The sequence below is a fragment of the Bactrocera dorsalis genome, chromosome 2 (genome assembly GCF_023373825.1).
Source record: "Bactrocera dorsalis isolate Fly_Bdor chromosome 2, ASM2337382v1, whole genome shotgun sequence".
NCBI lineage: Eukaryota > Metazoa > Arthropoda > Insecta > Diptera > Tephritidae > Bactrocera > Bactrocera dorsalis.
Window position 1 is genome coordinate 12960114 of NC_064304.1, and position 15534 is coordinate 12975647.

Sequence of the window (15534 nt, forward strand, 5' to 3'; positions counted from 1 at the left end):
ATAACTAAAAGCACTTTAGTTAACAGAAAATCACAATAACAATGCAATGCGTAGCAAAAGAATTGCTGTTACTCACCTTTTGAGAGAAAGAAATCGGTGTAGATGATTTAAAATTGTAATGCCATACAATCAGCAAAACTGCGGGACTGCGGTGATGCGATACAGCAGGATGTGTGCGAGATAATCTCGTGCGAGCAGCCAAATATGGTGCGAAATGCGTGAACGCTGCCAGCGACAGCAGCAAGAACAGCGAACACTTTAGTGAATATTATATGTATTTCTGGCGCTTCTCATAACATATCTGTTATTAATTTTAAGTTGTTTTTTTTTTGAGAACTTTACTCCTTCCAATGTAATGCGCGTTGTATGGATTGGAATTCATTTTTTGTTTTCCCATCTAAAAACAAAAAAAAATACTTATTAATCGATTAGTATTATTTTAAGTAAATAATTTTATTAAATATAAGACTTTTAATCTTTAATTATAAACTGCAATTATTTAGAGTTATTTGACTTCATACTTCCCAAAACAATTCTCTAAACTTTGAAATATGGAATATAGCAATAGGATACAGTATACTCTCGAAAAGTAAATCGATTGGTATTTTGGGTAATTTACTTTTTCGAATAATTTACTTTTCCAAATATATACATAAATTATCTGTTTTTATAATATTAAATGCATTTTTAAACTTAAAAAATTCATTCATTTATTTGCTTCAATAAAACATATGGATTTACATGAAAAACATATGTATTTATTATGAAGAGAAAAAATTTTGAATATTCTTTTGTTTTTTTCTTTTGCAATATATTTTCTGACCATTTACATATGTACATATCTCAAAGTTTATTTACTAAACAGACGCGATAAACAAGAGAGTAAGTGTTTTTGCAACATCGTAAAAAATGCTGCTTGCTTCGCTTCGAATTTTTTATCACACTCTCTGAAAAGTAAATTAAAAAATTTACTTTTTCGAGGTGCATGTGTAATCTTAAAGGTGATTTACTTTTCCGCGATTATTTACTTTCTGAGAATTTACTTTTCGAGAGTATACTGTATCTGGTATATACAAATTGCCGCTCGATCTTCACAAGAAACATCGCTATGCTTTATGGGCTCTTTCCAAGAAGTTTCGATGTTTTGTTCATAAGACCCATTTCTGCTTCAATGGATATATAAACAAGCAAAATTGCCGCATTTGGGACAAAGAGATTCAAGAGCTGCCATTTCATTCAGGAAATACAACGGTTTAGTGTGGGCCGGCGGAATCATCGGTCCATATTTTTTCAAAAATAATGCCGGTGAGAACGTAACCGTTGATGGCGACTGTTATTGCGCCATGATAAACTATTATTTGATGTCCGAAATTGAATCCTAATCTCGGCCACATTTTGAATTTATTGAAATAACACTTCGGTGAGCAGATAATTTCACGTTTTGAACCGATTGGACACCAAGATCGTGTGATATCACACCGTAAGACTTTATCATGTGGAGATATGTAAAGTTTCAAATCTATGCGAACAATCCCGCTTCAATTCAGGTCTTGGAGCAAAACATCATGCGTCTCATGGAACAAACGCCAAAGAGTTGCTGTGTTTTTCTTGAAAAAAGTAAGGAACCTCGAGATGGATCAACCTTTATTTATTAAAAGTTATTAATGTGAAAATTGAAATGATTAATATTTTTCATTACTAATTATAGATACATACAAGAAGTAGAAGAAATTATATATATTTATTTGAAAAATTAGGTTCCTAGACACTTTTATACAATAAAACAAATAAAAAATTATGCGTTATTAATTGAATGGCCATCGACAGTAATCATTTGTCGCCGACAAATTGTTGGTTCGTTTCTTTTGGAGACAGAAAAGCCACACCAAAAGTGATCTCATTTACATTTAATGCACACACACACATGTAACCATATTGACGGTCAGTTCTTATGCAGGGACAACAAAACGTAATTTGCCTGCCATCGCCCACGGCATAAGGTGTTGGATAATTTTATTGTATTTCATTATCATTTTACTTCTCTTCTATTGTTGCTACTTTGTTGTCCTTCGCGTTTTTCTTTTGTCGCTTTATGATGCGCCGACGTGACAGCCGGACATTTCTTATATGCGACACGCTTGAATTTGCATAAATATCGGCATGTGTGTGTTTATATTTGCGAGACATCAGTAGCTTGTCACGCCACTGACGGGCGCATATCTTTGCGTTGCATCAATAATGTCGTTGGTACTTGCCAAACCACCAACGAGTAAATGTAATAAGAACTGGATCTACTCAAATGTTCTGCATCCCAAACAGCAGCATATATGTATTTGTGTGTTTTTGCGCAATGCGTGTGTTCATCTTGATAAACATTGCCACCATCGGCCATCGGCAAGTGAGTAAGCCAACCCATTTCATGCTTTATAAGGATCTGAGTTCAAAGAAGTGATAAATGTCTCGCCCGCCAAATATCGCCAAATTCACTTTTGTTGTATGTAGCTGCTTGCAACGGCACCGCTTTGGACACATTTGCTTGCCACACCATTTTTGGCCACGACTTACAAGTGACAATGGAATTGTATGCAAAGCAGCTGTCAATAAATTAAATTGAAATTATTTCAGTTATATAAAAGGAACTTTTGCGCTGAAATATATACATATAGAAATAGCGATGGCCATAATATTTATGTTCGTTACGTGTATTTATATATATTGCTTTTACTTATGTTTCTATTGGTATCTGTCCGTGAGCTGAGCTTAATATTTTTCTAGATAGAGTTCTTAACCTCGACAAGTACGTAAAATATTTGCTAACTTACATTGCAAAGGGAGCGCTTTAGGTTTCTTCGCTTCATAAAATTAGTGAATTTATGATTTCTTTGTTTTATGCTCACATTTTTTTGAACTAAATTGAAATGAAACCTCTAACAGAGCTTCCTTATAATTTTACATTTGATGACTGAAAACCATTAAACGAGTTAATAAGTTAAGAATCATGATGGGGAATGGGATTAAGTATAGTATATGTATGTTATGAACTACGTTGCTTTCTAGCTTAACTCTCTGAAATAAGGAACACCCGTTCATTAGATATATACATAGATCACACACGCATATAATACTTTACATTTGGTGTATCAGACAACAAATCAACGAAATCAAATGAAAAAATATAATTCTAAAGTGTTAATTTTGTAATAAATTTCTCAGTACTGCACTGTTAGTAGATTCACAAGGCAGATAATTGGGTGTGTGACTCCACTAAACTTAACAAGGCGCCTAAATGTATACAATGATATATTAGATTTGGGTTATTTTAGGTTTATACTAAAAAAGTTATCTACTTTTTTGGGAATGTGGTAAGTAAATACTAAAATGACGATAAGATTAGTAAATTGATTAAAAAAAAATTAAATTATATTAAGGCTTAAAAAATTTATTAAAAAACTTATAATCATAATTGAACAATTAATAAAGATGTTTGTGGAACAAATCTAATTTGTTCAGGCTCATGTTTAGCAATAAATTACTATAAACCTTTATCAGTGTACCGTACAAGTATAATATGAAATGTTTACAACAACAATAATAACAGCAACAGCAAATTGACATTTCAATGTTATAAAATTGCAAACACACAACAAGCAATAATCGAGGCAATGAAAATAAATTGTTGCTCCAGTCAACTCGGTTGATGTTGTCGTTGAACCTAAGATGTGTGTTTCTTCTCGATTGCGTTCGCTGCTTAGGTCAGTTAACTGGTTTCATTTTTCAAGTTGCAAGCGGATGCTGCAACATATGCTATGTATGTTTGCTGGTGTTGCTTGCTTTGTTTGAGTAGAAAGTGTAATTTGAAAACTGGATATGAAAGCAGGATTTTCAATGAACACTTTTCTTATTTTGCTTTCGTACTAGCGACGGGTGAAAGTGAGTGATTTGGTTTTGTTTTGCTGAAATTGGCAACGCTGTAATGTGCAACTTGATGGGGTGAAAGCTTTTCTGCCATAGTTATAGTACTCTGTGATGGCAAATAAGAAATCTGATGAGTAGAATGAAAAATTCGATGAACTGCTTAGTTTTAGTTTGGAGATTTCTTTCCTTCATGTCACTGGCAGAAGCGGTCCAAAACATATCGGAGCGTCTTAAGTGTGATTCGATGACTTCCATGAAAGCGTTGGGAAGAGAAAATGAGCACATATTTGAGGAGTAACTATCATTAAGAGCATGTTGTTGTTTTCGAACAATTATCAACCTGCGGAACAGGTCATATATTTATTCACTATACATATGTATAGTAGGCATATAACTTTTTACAATTTTTGCAAATACGAAAAACGGCATACCATAGTCGAATAGAGAATAAAAAAGTATGAACCCCATTAATTTTTTTTTTTGCGAAATTTCAAAAAATTTTACGCGCAAAACGAAATTCCTTTTTTTTATCAGAACTGCTGAAAAAAACCAAAAAAATTTTGTACACTGTACACGTTTTTCTTCATAATAATAGATATTTATTTAACTAATAATCTTCCTATTATTCCAAACGCCTTTTAATGGACCTAAGGGAAGTGCCCCACCCACCCCAAACTAATTTTTCTTCAGAAAATTCTGATTCAATATAATAATAACACAAAAAAAAAATTTTGACTTTTTTTTAGAAATCCATTTTTGCGCGGAACGTTTTTGAACCGAAATCACCTAAAAAAGTGATATTCATTACTTGTACAATATTTGCCACCACGTGGTGGTATGCCAAATTTTTCGTCAAAATTTGTTATATGCCTAATGTACATACATACAATGTACATATATATGTCCTCTTATCTGCGTTGAGTTTTGTTTGTTGCTCTACAATGAAGAGTGCCAACGACAATCGGCGATAATAAATTAGGCAATTTAAAAATTAGCTTGAAGAAGCAAAACAACCAAAAGCTTCTAGTTAAAACTAAGAAACTTGATGCAAAATGAGCTAGTTAAGGCGAAATGTTAACGCAACTGTTTGACTTGAGGTTACAAATGCATTATGGTTCATCTACTATAGGCACCAGTATGTTTGCATGCGTGTGTGTGTAAGTACTCATATGTGCTCACTGTGTTATTAGAAGCCAACAGCAGCACATCTGTGGCTGGGTTTGTGCAAGTTGTGCGCGCACTTTGCTTTTATCTGCCGGCTAACTCGTTCAGCAAGTGCGCAAATGTAATTCCATCGCGCTGCCGGCGGTTAGTCGTTGCTGGTCGACTCAAGAGACACACCTACTAAAATTGCACTTCGCTAAGCTCATTTTCACAATGTTGTTGCTGACATGTGAATGGCTGCAAGTGAGCACTCGCTACGTAATTAGTCAACATATCAATTCGTTAGCGGGTATTAAGTGGCAAAAGCTGTCGCAACTTGTCTGCTTGGCAGCGTTAACTTTGTGCAAGGTATGTTGGAAATTGTCGTCTATAATATTTGTTGGAAGTTGTCGCAAGTCACGTGTACTGCGGAAACGTTTTTATATTAGTGCTCGTAAATTTTTATCGATAATTCGCTGTAGTCCCACTCTCACAGCTTTGTTAGTTTAATTTTTTTGACTTCATTTTCCTTAGTAATTTCCTTCTAGATCATAAAAAGTAATGCTTATAAACAGAAAGTGGGCATAGTTTTCACACAAATTTTTCACGACTGGTTTAGAATGCTTTCTGTGTGATATGAACTTAATTTCTGTAACATTTCATTTAGCAAGCAACAAATCCAGTTACATTTGTATCAACTGGCGCTTAGCCGCTAATATTCCCTTACTTTAAACATTATTAAATCACACTTTATCTGCAACATGCCATCTGCTAACTCAACTCCTGAAGTCTCACCACTGCTGCTTACCCACAGCTTCCTGCTGCATTCCACTCGACTAAAAATTGCTAAATATACAGTCTTTACACAGTTCGAGTCCCATAGTAGCTGTATATATATAATACGAGTATATAGCTTAAAGCAAATGTATACATACATATTTTTACCATTTGCTGCGCTTTTTCCTCTAGGTTCACAACCTTTTGCTTTACGAGATTTTCATAGCATCTTCTTACCAAATAATAAAATTTTTTGGTTTTTTTTCATATCCTGGTAGTTTTGCGTTGCCTCTTAGTTCGCGACTTATTTTGTTTGTCTATGGCTCTAGGTGTGGGGCATCTGCGCATAACAGCCGCAGTGTCTGCACAAGGGCTACTCAGACAACTTCACTTGGCTCAGTGAAAAAAACTGCCAAAAATTAGAAATAAGAGAATGTGAAGTAATGTATGAATGAGAGGGGCAACAAGCGGAAATAAATAAATGCCAAAATTTATGGGCAGTCATTATGAGCAATAAGGAAGATATGCTGGCATGCAATCTTGGAAAAATTCATTAAATACTTGCTTATAAAATGCACATTAGGGTAGTCGTTTAATGTAGGAATTAAATCTTAGATGACTCACTCATCCATCGTTTGAATTGTTGCGCTGATTAAAGCTTCTTGAGGCGAAACTAGTTTCAAATTCACGCCTAACACACGCATATAATTGTATTTATCTACCTATGTGTGCGTAAAAAATGTGTAATTAACTGTGGAATTTACTAACATTAAAATTGTGCGGCTATTTTAGATTGTATCTTGTTAACAAGACAATTAAAAATTAACAAAAATACAAGCAACAAATAGGCAAGTCATAAAAAATAATAAACAACATAAACACGCTTTTGTAGTAAATAAAACAGTTTCATGCGGGTTTTTTTTTTTTTGAAAATTTCGAACTCAATTTGGCAATAAAAAGTAATCACATAAATATTTCAAAGTGAATCAAAAGTGGTGATATGTATAAAAAATAATTAACAAAACAAAAAAAAATCCACATAGAAACTTATTGTGATCGTAAGTACGACAGGTATACTATTGTCATCCGATATGGAAATTTCTTTTGAGATTACTACGTTGACTTGGATAATAACCGATGCCAAATATCTTAGAGTTAACTCGACAAATGAAAAAGCTTTTCATACAAGAACTTAATTCCGAACATTCACTTTGTATAACAGCTATATAATAAAGTGATTCGATATCGGTCGTTCCAAAAAAAAAGCAGTCTCGTGAAAAGAAATGGGCGTCTGTAAAATTTGAGATCGATACCTCTGTCGCCATTTAAAGTTGCAATTTCGATAACAGTTTGACTCAATAAATAGTTATAACAAAATTGATTTTAGAGAAAATTCAATGTTTAAGAAAATACAATTTACGGGGGTTTGACCAATTAAGTAATGAGAACTTTTTTATTGCCGCGCTTGTGATAATCCTGTGGACCTTAAAATTTCCCTTTATCTTTTTTCCGACATCCCTCCCCTTTCCATTGATTTATGCACCATCGCTCTAGCTTATTTAGTTCGCTGCTGCGTTCAAGTTGAGTAGAGTGTTTGTAGTGCTCGTCACTACATGCTCGTCGTGCCCATGTAAATTTTTAAATTTTCAATAGGACTTCCTCACATTTTTTAGTAATAACTTGACTCTCGCGCCATCTAGCGGATGTTTTTTGTTTATTTTTTGAATCTTTGGGAAGTCTTTACAGCTTTAGTACAATCGGTGCAGTTTTGTCATATGCTTAAGCATAACATACAAATATAACCACTATTTTTATCCACAGATTGTAATATATAGCTTTGGGATAGTAACAAATTAAGTGGGTAACGGCAGTCGAAAACAAATTTACGGCGAAAAGGCCAAAAAATATTAAGAAGATATATGATCAAATGCTGATGGATGGAAAATATTTATTATCTCAGTTAATTGCTTAAGACACAAAAAATAAGGAGAAGGAAGATAAAATATTATGTAGTAATACCAATAAAATAAACAAAAGAAGCAAATACAATTCGCAACGGTGGCTTTTATAAAATAAAGGAAAACACAATTTAAGCTCCAATAAATAAGCTTAAAGCAACAGAATAAAAAAAAAATTATATAAAAGCAAAATAAAAAACCTGCTGCACAAAAAATTACAAAAAAGTTACTAAAGAAAAAATCACAAAACTATAAAAAATAAGCCGCGGAATATGCCGCATCAGTGTGCAACAATTCTAGAAGCCGGTCGATATTTGATTGTGTAAGCGCTTGAACGGCGAATAACTCTATCGTTTGCTTATAATAGTGATTATGGAAGTAAGAACGTTGCCACAAAAATGGGTATAAATTACAACACAAGTGAGGAATAAAGTCGGCGAAGAAAATAATGAAAAAATGGAGCTCAAACTGCTGACCAATTGCCGAAATGTTTTAATTTTTTAGTGTGGGTGTTTTTGTATTGTTTGTGATTATGTGGCAATTTAAGTAGCAAAATTGTTAAGTGGCTCTTGGCAAACAAAAGCAATAACAAAGTCAACATGCCAACACAAGCTAAGTGAATGAACTCACGGCCACAGCGAATGTTTTTCTTTTTAATAGCTTGAGTAGTTGCAATTTGGGCATGAAAAATTAAAATGATGAACATGCAAGTTGGTATTAACGCTTAAGTATTAATCAAAAAAAAAAAATATGAAGAGAATATAAAAAAACATAAAATATATTAAAAATGTGTACAAAAGATATGAAAATAGTAAAGGTAGCGAGAGGAAGTACTAAATGAAATGCGAAGTGGAGAAGTCATGATTGAATTTTTCTCTATTTTTGGTTTTAGAAAATGGTTCTTTGGTATAAACTGGGAGAAATATTGACCGAGAAATTGTTGAATTATTTCAAAAAATGTGGTATGCTCGGTATACGAAAATTAATGGCACGAAGCAGTGGACAACTTCTGAATAGTTTCAGTTTTGGCTTCCTAAATAGAAAAGCAATTTAACACATCCACAATACACTGCACTTATTCCTGAGAACAACATGACACACTACAACATCGTGTAGTGTTTCATGCTGCTGCACAACACCTTACATAACATAAAGAATGGTCCACGATCCTGCGCACTACGTTCAAGGTACGTTCAATTCTACATATCACGGCCTACGAAATCAAATGTTGCATTTATAATTAGTTGTAGTAGTTTGAAGCAACTGTACTTTTTCGAACTGGTTTCAGATTTTTCTCTGCTTCAAGCAACATTTCCGTTCTTTCTTTGCAACCTCAAGTGCAATTAATCCAGTTTCTCCCTTGGTAAATCTCAGTTTTAGAAGGATAGCGCTAAGGAAGTCGACGAGAAAGGTTATCTATGGTCTATTTGAAGTACCAATATAATTTGTGGTTATTGACTTCAAATATCTGGCGGTGAAGCGAACATTTTTCTCGTTTCAGTACAATAAAATTTTAACAGTTTTTTTTTCTAGGGTTTTAATTTTCTATTTAATTTATTTACCTTAAATAATGTTTTTATGCAGACAGGAAATTATTTAAAATAAAACTCGTTTTTAATGTAACATTAAAAAGAACTTAAAGTCTATAAAAAACTATTAAAATTTTATTATACTGAAACGAGAAAAATGTCTCAGCGAATAGGCAGTATGTAACATCTCAGCATGACTTGATATGCTTTGTGTCAACGATCTGTGTAAGTCGTTAAATGACCCCAAACGGACATCGCACTTATTAAAATCCTATTAAAAATTTAGAACTTGGTAAAAAAAAAGTCTATAGTGATAGACGGTTGTCAATAAAAAATAAATTACAGACAGATATTTTATTTATTCTAAATTTTATTACAGTCGTAAAAATAATCTCGATCGTACCAGTTTCTAAAGCAACAACGAGTAACAACTTCCAGTTGGAAAAATGGAAATTAAATAGTAACGAGTAAAAAAAATAAAAACACATGCAAATGAAATATGCAAAACCCCAAACACCGTAATTAAAAGCAAGAACTTCCCTAATATTTTTTTATTGTACAGCTGAGCAGCGCATTCAAAGAGTTCACCAGTGAGAGGGGTCAATACTTGCCTTCGTAGGAATATGCAAAACAGTGTGCCTGTCCTATCTGCAAATAAGCTGCAGTGACTACTGGGAACTTGGCAATATCTACACTTGCCAGTTGCGCACACTAAACCCGTCCGGTTGCGCTGTGTTTTTGGGCTATTACAACCTTTGAATTAAACCGCATTTGACCTCGATTCGCCGCGCAACGGGTATGCAAATGCAATCCGGGCAGCGAACGCCAGCCGAAGTGTAAGCGCGGCCGCCAATTTACCAGGCGATTAATAAACAGTTGTATTCATTTACATGCACTTTAGTTTTATACACACATACAATAAATTCAATATATACAATTGCCCCTGCCACATGCTGCTGCGGCGCCCACTCGTCGAAATTGTTGAAAGCAAATACCCTGCTAAGAACCTGCGCCAGCGAATCGCTGAAAATTTATAAAAATGCATGTGAACTCAACACACAAACACTTGCTTAGTGGTACATTTTTTTTATAAGTGCGCGACCTAAATTCAAGTTGCAATGTGCGCGCGACTCAAGACTCGTAAAAATGTGCAGCCACGAAGTGACGCCATGGCCCAGCGCCGTGCGCAGCGTGTTCACCTGTCACTCGCTACGCTCGCTGGTGGTTCTCCTCGCACCTATTTTCCTTCGCCGATATTTTTTCTATGCCATTTTTGCTCAGCGTGCCTTTTGTGGTCACAAAACGATGAAATATTTTAAGGTCAATTAAAAGTAGTTGGAATTGTTGTGGGTGATCGACATAAAGACAAAGACAGCCAGAGGCGAGTATAAAAAGAGCAACAAAGTAAAAGTTTAAGTTCACTGCATATACAATCGAATCAAAGCACAGCAATTAAGAAGCAGTTGTTAAGATAACTCTAAAACAATTAGAATAAAAGTTGGAACGATTTGTTTTTTGTAAAGTGTTAATATATTTAGTATGAAAATGATTTAATCAATCTTACAAGCTTCTCGACCGGAACAATGAAAAAATTAGATAAGTTCGAGTAGCGCAACTACCTGCCTAACTGTAAAATATTGATTACCGCTTGCTCTGTCCAAGCTTAATTACAATATCTTGTTTTTTTTTCTACGACAATATGAACAGCGCTTGCAATGAATTGTATGCTTGTTTATATGTATTAAAATTATATATTTTATTAGCTGTTTAGCCTTCTACCGACTGACGAAGCGGAATACATTACACATTGGCATCGGTCATAAATTAATGTTAAGGCAACTTTTGCATAAGCAGTCAAGATAAAATTAATACAATTTGTAAAAATATATGTTCTTCTGCCTGGGAACGGGTACAGTTTATACTATACTACGTTATTGATATTAGTCACGCAAAAGTTGGGAGAACATAAAAGACTTAAGACACGAACTTGCGCTGCTTGAGTTAAAGGAATTAAGATGTTAACCTGAAGAAGTTCCGGTGAAGTGATTTGAATGAGTTCACAAGAAACGGAAATAGTTAAAGAAATGTGAGAAAATTATTTTTCATTACTTTTCGCATAATTTTATATATATACTATAAATAAAGCCTATTAAAAAATTCTTCGAACTATTAACCAAATAAAGTTTGAGTTTAATATGTAGAAAAAATATACGAAATTTTGAAGGCCAATATAAGTCATCATTAGCATTAGTTTACAAAAAACAAAAGGTGATATTCGATATAAGAAAAATTAATAAAAATAAAAAAGTTAAAATCAAAGTCGAAAAAACAAATCAAGATAAACAAAATTCGCAAATGACACGCACTTTTGGTAAGCATTATAAACACCCTCCGGCAGTCGCCTTGATTGAGAAGAGGAAATAAGCGTTATGCATAGAGGTGCAGTTGTGACGTGATGCGCGTGCTCTTTTGACGGCATCAATTTAGTGACTTTGTTTTTCAGTTCCCTGCTTGCTACTTCTATTTTGCGCTTAGATACATTGAATTTATAGTTATTATTATTTTTGGATTATTTTGTGGAGTAATTAACTTTGGTTTTGTTTGCGAATTTTGGAATTAATAAATTCGTCTTTCATCTGTTTGTCACCTGAGCGGTGTTATAGTAATTGAACACACGCATCTCTTTACGTAAAGGTCTTGACATTGTTTTCCAAATTTGTTATGCTATCAAATGCAATAATTATAATCTCAAAATTAAAAAAAATGAGAAGTTAGGTGCACGACTTCGCTGGACCATTATTATCGACATCGTTTGTTGCCCACATTTCGGATTTCTTCTATTTATATACTATTCATTTTAATTATATTATATTATTTCATATAATTCCCAAATTTTTCGGGATCTCGAAACTGTCTATTTAAAATCCCGAAATTCTGAATACCGGATTTGAATACAGTAACAAAATTAAATTCATTATAAAATGATGAATATTAAAATTCTCATTACTTGCATTACAGCTTGTGCCTATGAATAATCTCGAAAATTTTCGGGATCCCGAAGCAAAAATAAATTTCAAAATATTAAAGTATTTTAATAGAATATATGTAATTAAATCATTAAGTTTATTATTATAATAAAATTTTCGGGATCCCGAAGCTACAATTTCAAATATTAAGGTATTTTAATAGAATATATGTAATTAAATTATTATGTTTATTATTATAATAAAATTCATACGTAATGCCGAAAATTTTCGGTATTCCAAACCTGTCAAATCCCGAAATCTCGGGATTATACTGAATAAATTAGTTCTTAATATAATATTTTTTAAATTATACTCACCGAGTTAATTAAGAATTCAATTTTAGACGCATGTGTTGTTGCAGTCAGTTTATTTGTAGTTTTAAACGCACACTTGAACACTTTGGTACATATATATCTTTTTTTATTTACTTTATTGCAACCACATTTATTTTTATATAATAGACATTCGCGACGGATGACAGGAGAGATGTCAAATATTTTAGGAGATTTGCATATTTATTTGGTTTAAACTTCACAACCAAACACTTCATTTATTTGTATGTATTTTTACTTATGATACAGTGTATATTTAATTTATTGCCATTATGTAGAAGACAAGGGGCGGCACTGAAAGAAATATAAAATATTTGTAAGTAAAGGAGCATAAAGTATATTAACACAAAAACATACATATAGTTGCTAAGTATATGTATATATTCAGTGAAAAAGTAAATGCTCGACATATCTACGCATACACACGTACATGCACATTACTAAACACATTGGTGCATTTCTATTCATATGTATAAAGCTATATTTCGATTAGAAATCTCACCGAAAGTCTCAATCACATTCTTCATAAGCCCTTATTTATCGTTTTTCTCTTGAGTTGCAACTGTTCTACGTTACAAACTAACATACATACATATACATTAGGGTGTCCGTTATTTAGAAATTGATTATTTTTGACGAGACCCTTTAAACTTTTAGTTTTCCATCTAAAAAAAAAATATCAGACCATAAAAAGCCCTTAAGTTTCATAATAAACCTTGCCCCAAACACGCTACATTCCCAGGGAAATTCCAAGGGATTTTGCCCACTTTTTACAAATATTTTTTTTTTCTCTGGAACTTTCCCGTTTGTAGGAATATAAAAGTCATATTCTTATACAGAATTGAATGCTCTACAAAAACACATTAATTATTTTTGAATACCCATAACCTCTTTTATACATATACAGACATACAGTCACACATAGTACGTAAGGTATGTAATAAAAAAACGAAACTAAAATATTTGGCGCCTTTTGCATGAGAAAATGGGCGCAAGAATTTCAGTTTTCATATCAGGAAAGGGCTCATAATGGAATTTTGAGGTATGATTGTTCTCAGTTCTGCTTTCTTTGTTATAATTTGAGTGTTTTCGACTTTGGTGTTTGGAATTATTAATGGTGATAATTAGGACACCAATTTGGGAGTATAATTTCCATAGTTTTTTTCTATTTAAGTCAATATTTGATGGAAATTTACCGATTTATTTTTCTTTGTTTAAGCACATCTCCAACAGTGTAGCTCGAAATATAATATATTTTAGCATTTTTTTCTAAAACCTTTAATTGCGTACTCCTAAAACATATATAAATTATAAATACTTTTACTTGAATTTTTCTGGAGAATTGATACGGTTGGTTTTCTGTTTTAATTCTCTAACCTCGATTGTTTAGACTTTCGAACTATGTGTGCCTTAAACGGGGTATATAACATTTTTTCGGGGGTGTTTTTTAATGGATTATCTCAACACATTCTCATCAAGCCAGTTGAAAAAAATTACAATCTACTGTAGCTAATCAAGAATGTTTTCTAAATTACTGCTTCAACATTTTAATCTTTACATGTTTGTACGTGATTTATTTGCAAAAAGCAGCAAATAGAAACAGGGAGCGGATGATACATTAGCAGAAATAACATTTAAAAAAAATCATTTATATTATCTTGTAAAAACCGTAATTTGACAAATGAGTCGCTTCGAAGATGAGCGTCGCGTTGTGCGCAAAAATGGGTTTGGCTATTTACTTAGTTATACATCAATGCAACAAAAGACGCGAGACCTGACAAAAACTTGTTGCCAAGGTACAAAGCATTAGCAAATCAACAACAAATTTCGCTTTTCTGCAAGCAAGAGTGAAGACGAAAACTCACATTTCCATTCATCATTGCAATGAAAATTTGAATTTCATTAATGTGGTGTGCCCGTATCGAAATAAGCTATGAGAATGCTGAAAATAATAGAATTCGCAACAGTGAAACGAAATTCCACGACAGTTGTTTGTGTTGTTCAGTCGGTTTATGTCGAGTAATGTTAGTAACAAAGCAAAAGGCCAACAGAGAACTAAAACACACAAAAAATTGAATGAATAAATAAAAATTGCAGTAAAAAATTCGCAAACTATTTGACTGCAGTTAAGTAAAAGTTCGTTTGGCAAGTTACTGCAACAAATTGACAATTGCGCGCCAGTAGTTTGTACAAGTGGGGGTGAGTAGTGGAGAGAACGCTGCAGCACAAGAGAACTCGGCAAAGCGGCGTTCAGACACTGTGGCTTTGTGTACTTATTTATGTGATTTGCAACACAATTTTCTTTGGCAGCTCTGTGTGGTAACGAACTTCCGCTTGCAACGCCTGGCAGCAGCTGTGTAACCACAGCTGTTCTTGCTAATGCCTTTTTTTGGCCGCCGCGTGAAAGCTGGTTGTTGGTTAACGGCACAAAAATGCAGCACGAAGCACCGGCGTCGCGGCAGCAAACAAGTGGCAGACCGAAGGAAATGAGGTCAACTGTTAGCTCCGCCAAATGGAAAACGGCAGATTAAACCGTTGCAGCAGCTGACAGCGTAGGAATAGAACTGGCAGTCGAAAGAAAAATAATGCAAATAAATGATAATGCAATGCATGCGACAGTGGTTGCGGCACAAACAACAACAACAGAGAGTATAAAAAAATAAATACTTGATTGCATTTTCTCAAGTTGGTCGGTGGAGATAAGATGATGTAGAAGAAGAAGCAGCCGTTGCACAGACACAACGCCAATTTGTTCAATAATAGTTTTGGGTTGACGGTTTTCCGTTCTTTCGGTTTAGGCGCTGTTTTCGCACACTTCACGAATGCACGCATGTGCCGATAGAAAGCGCGTACG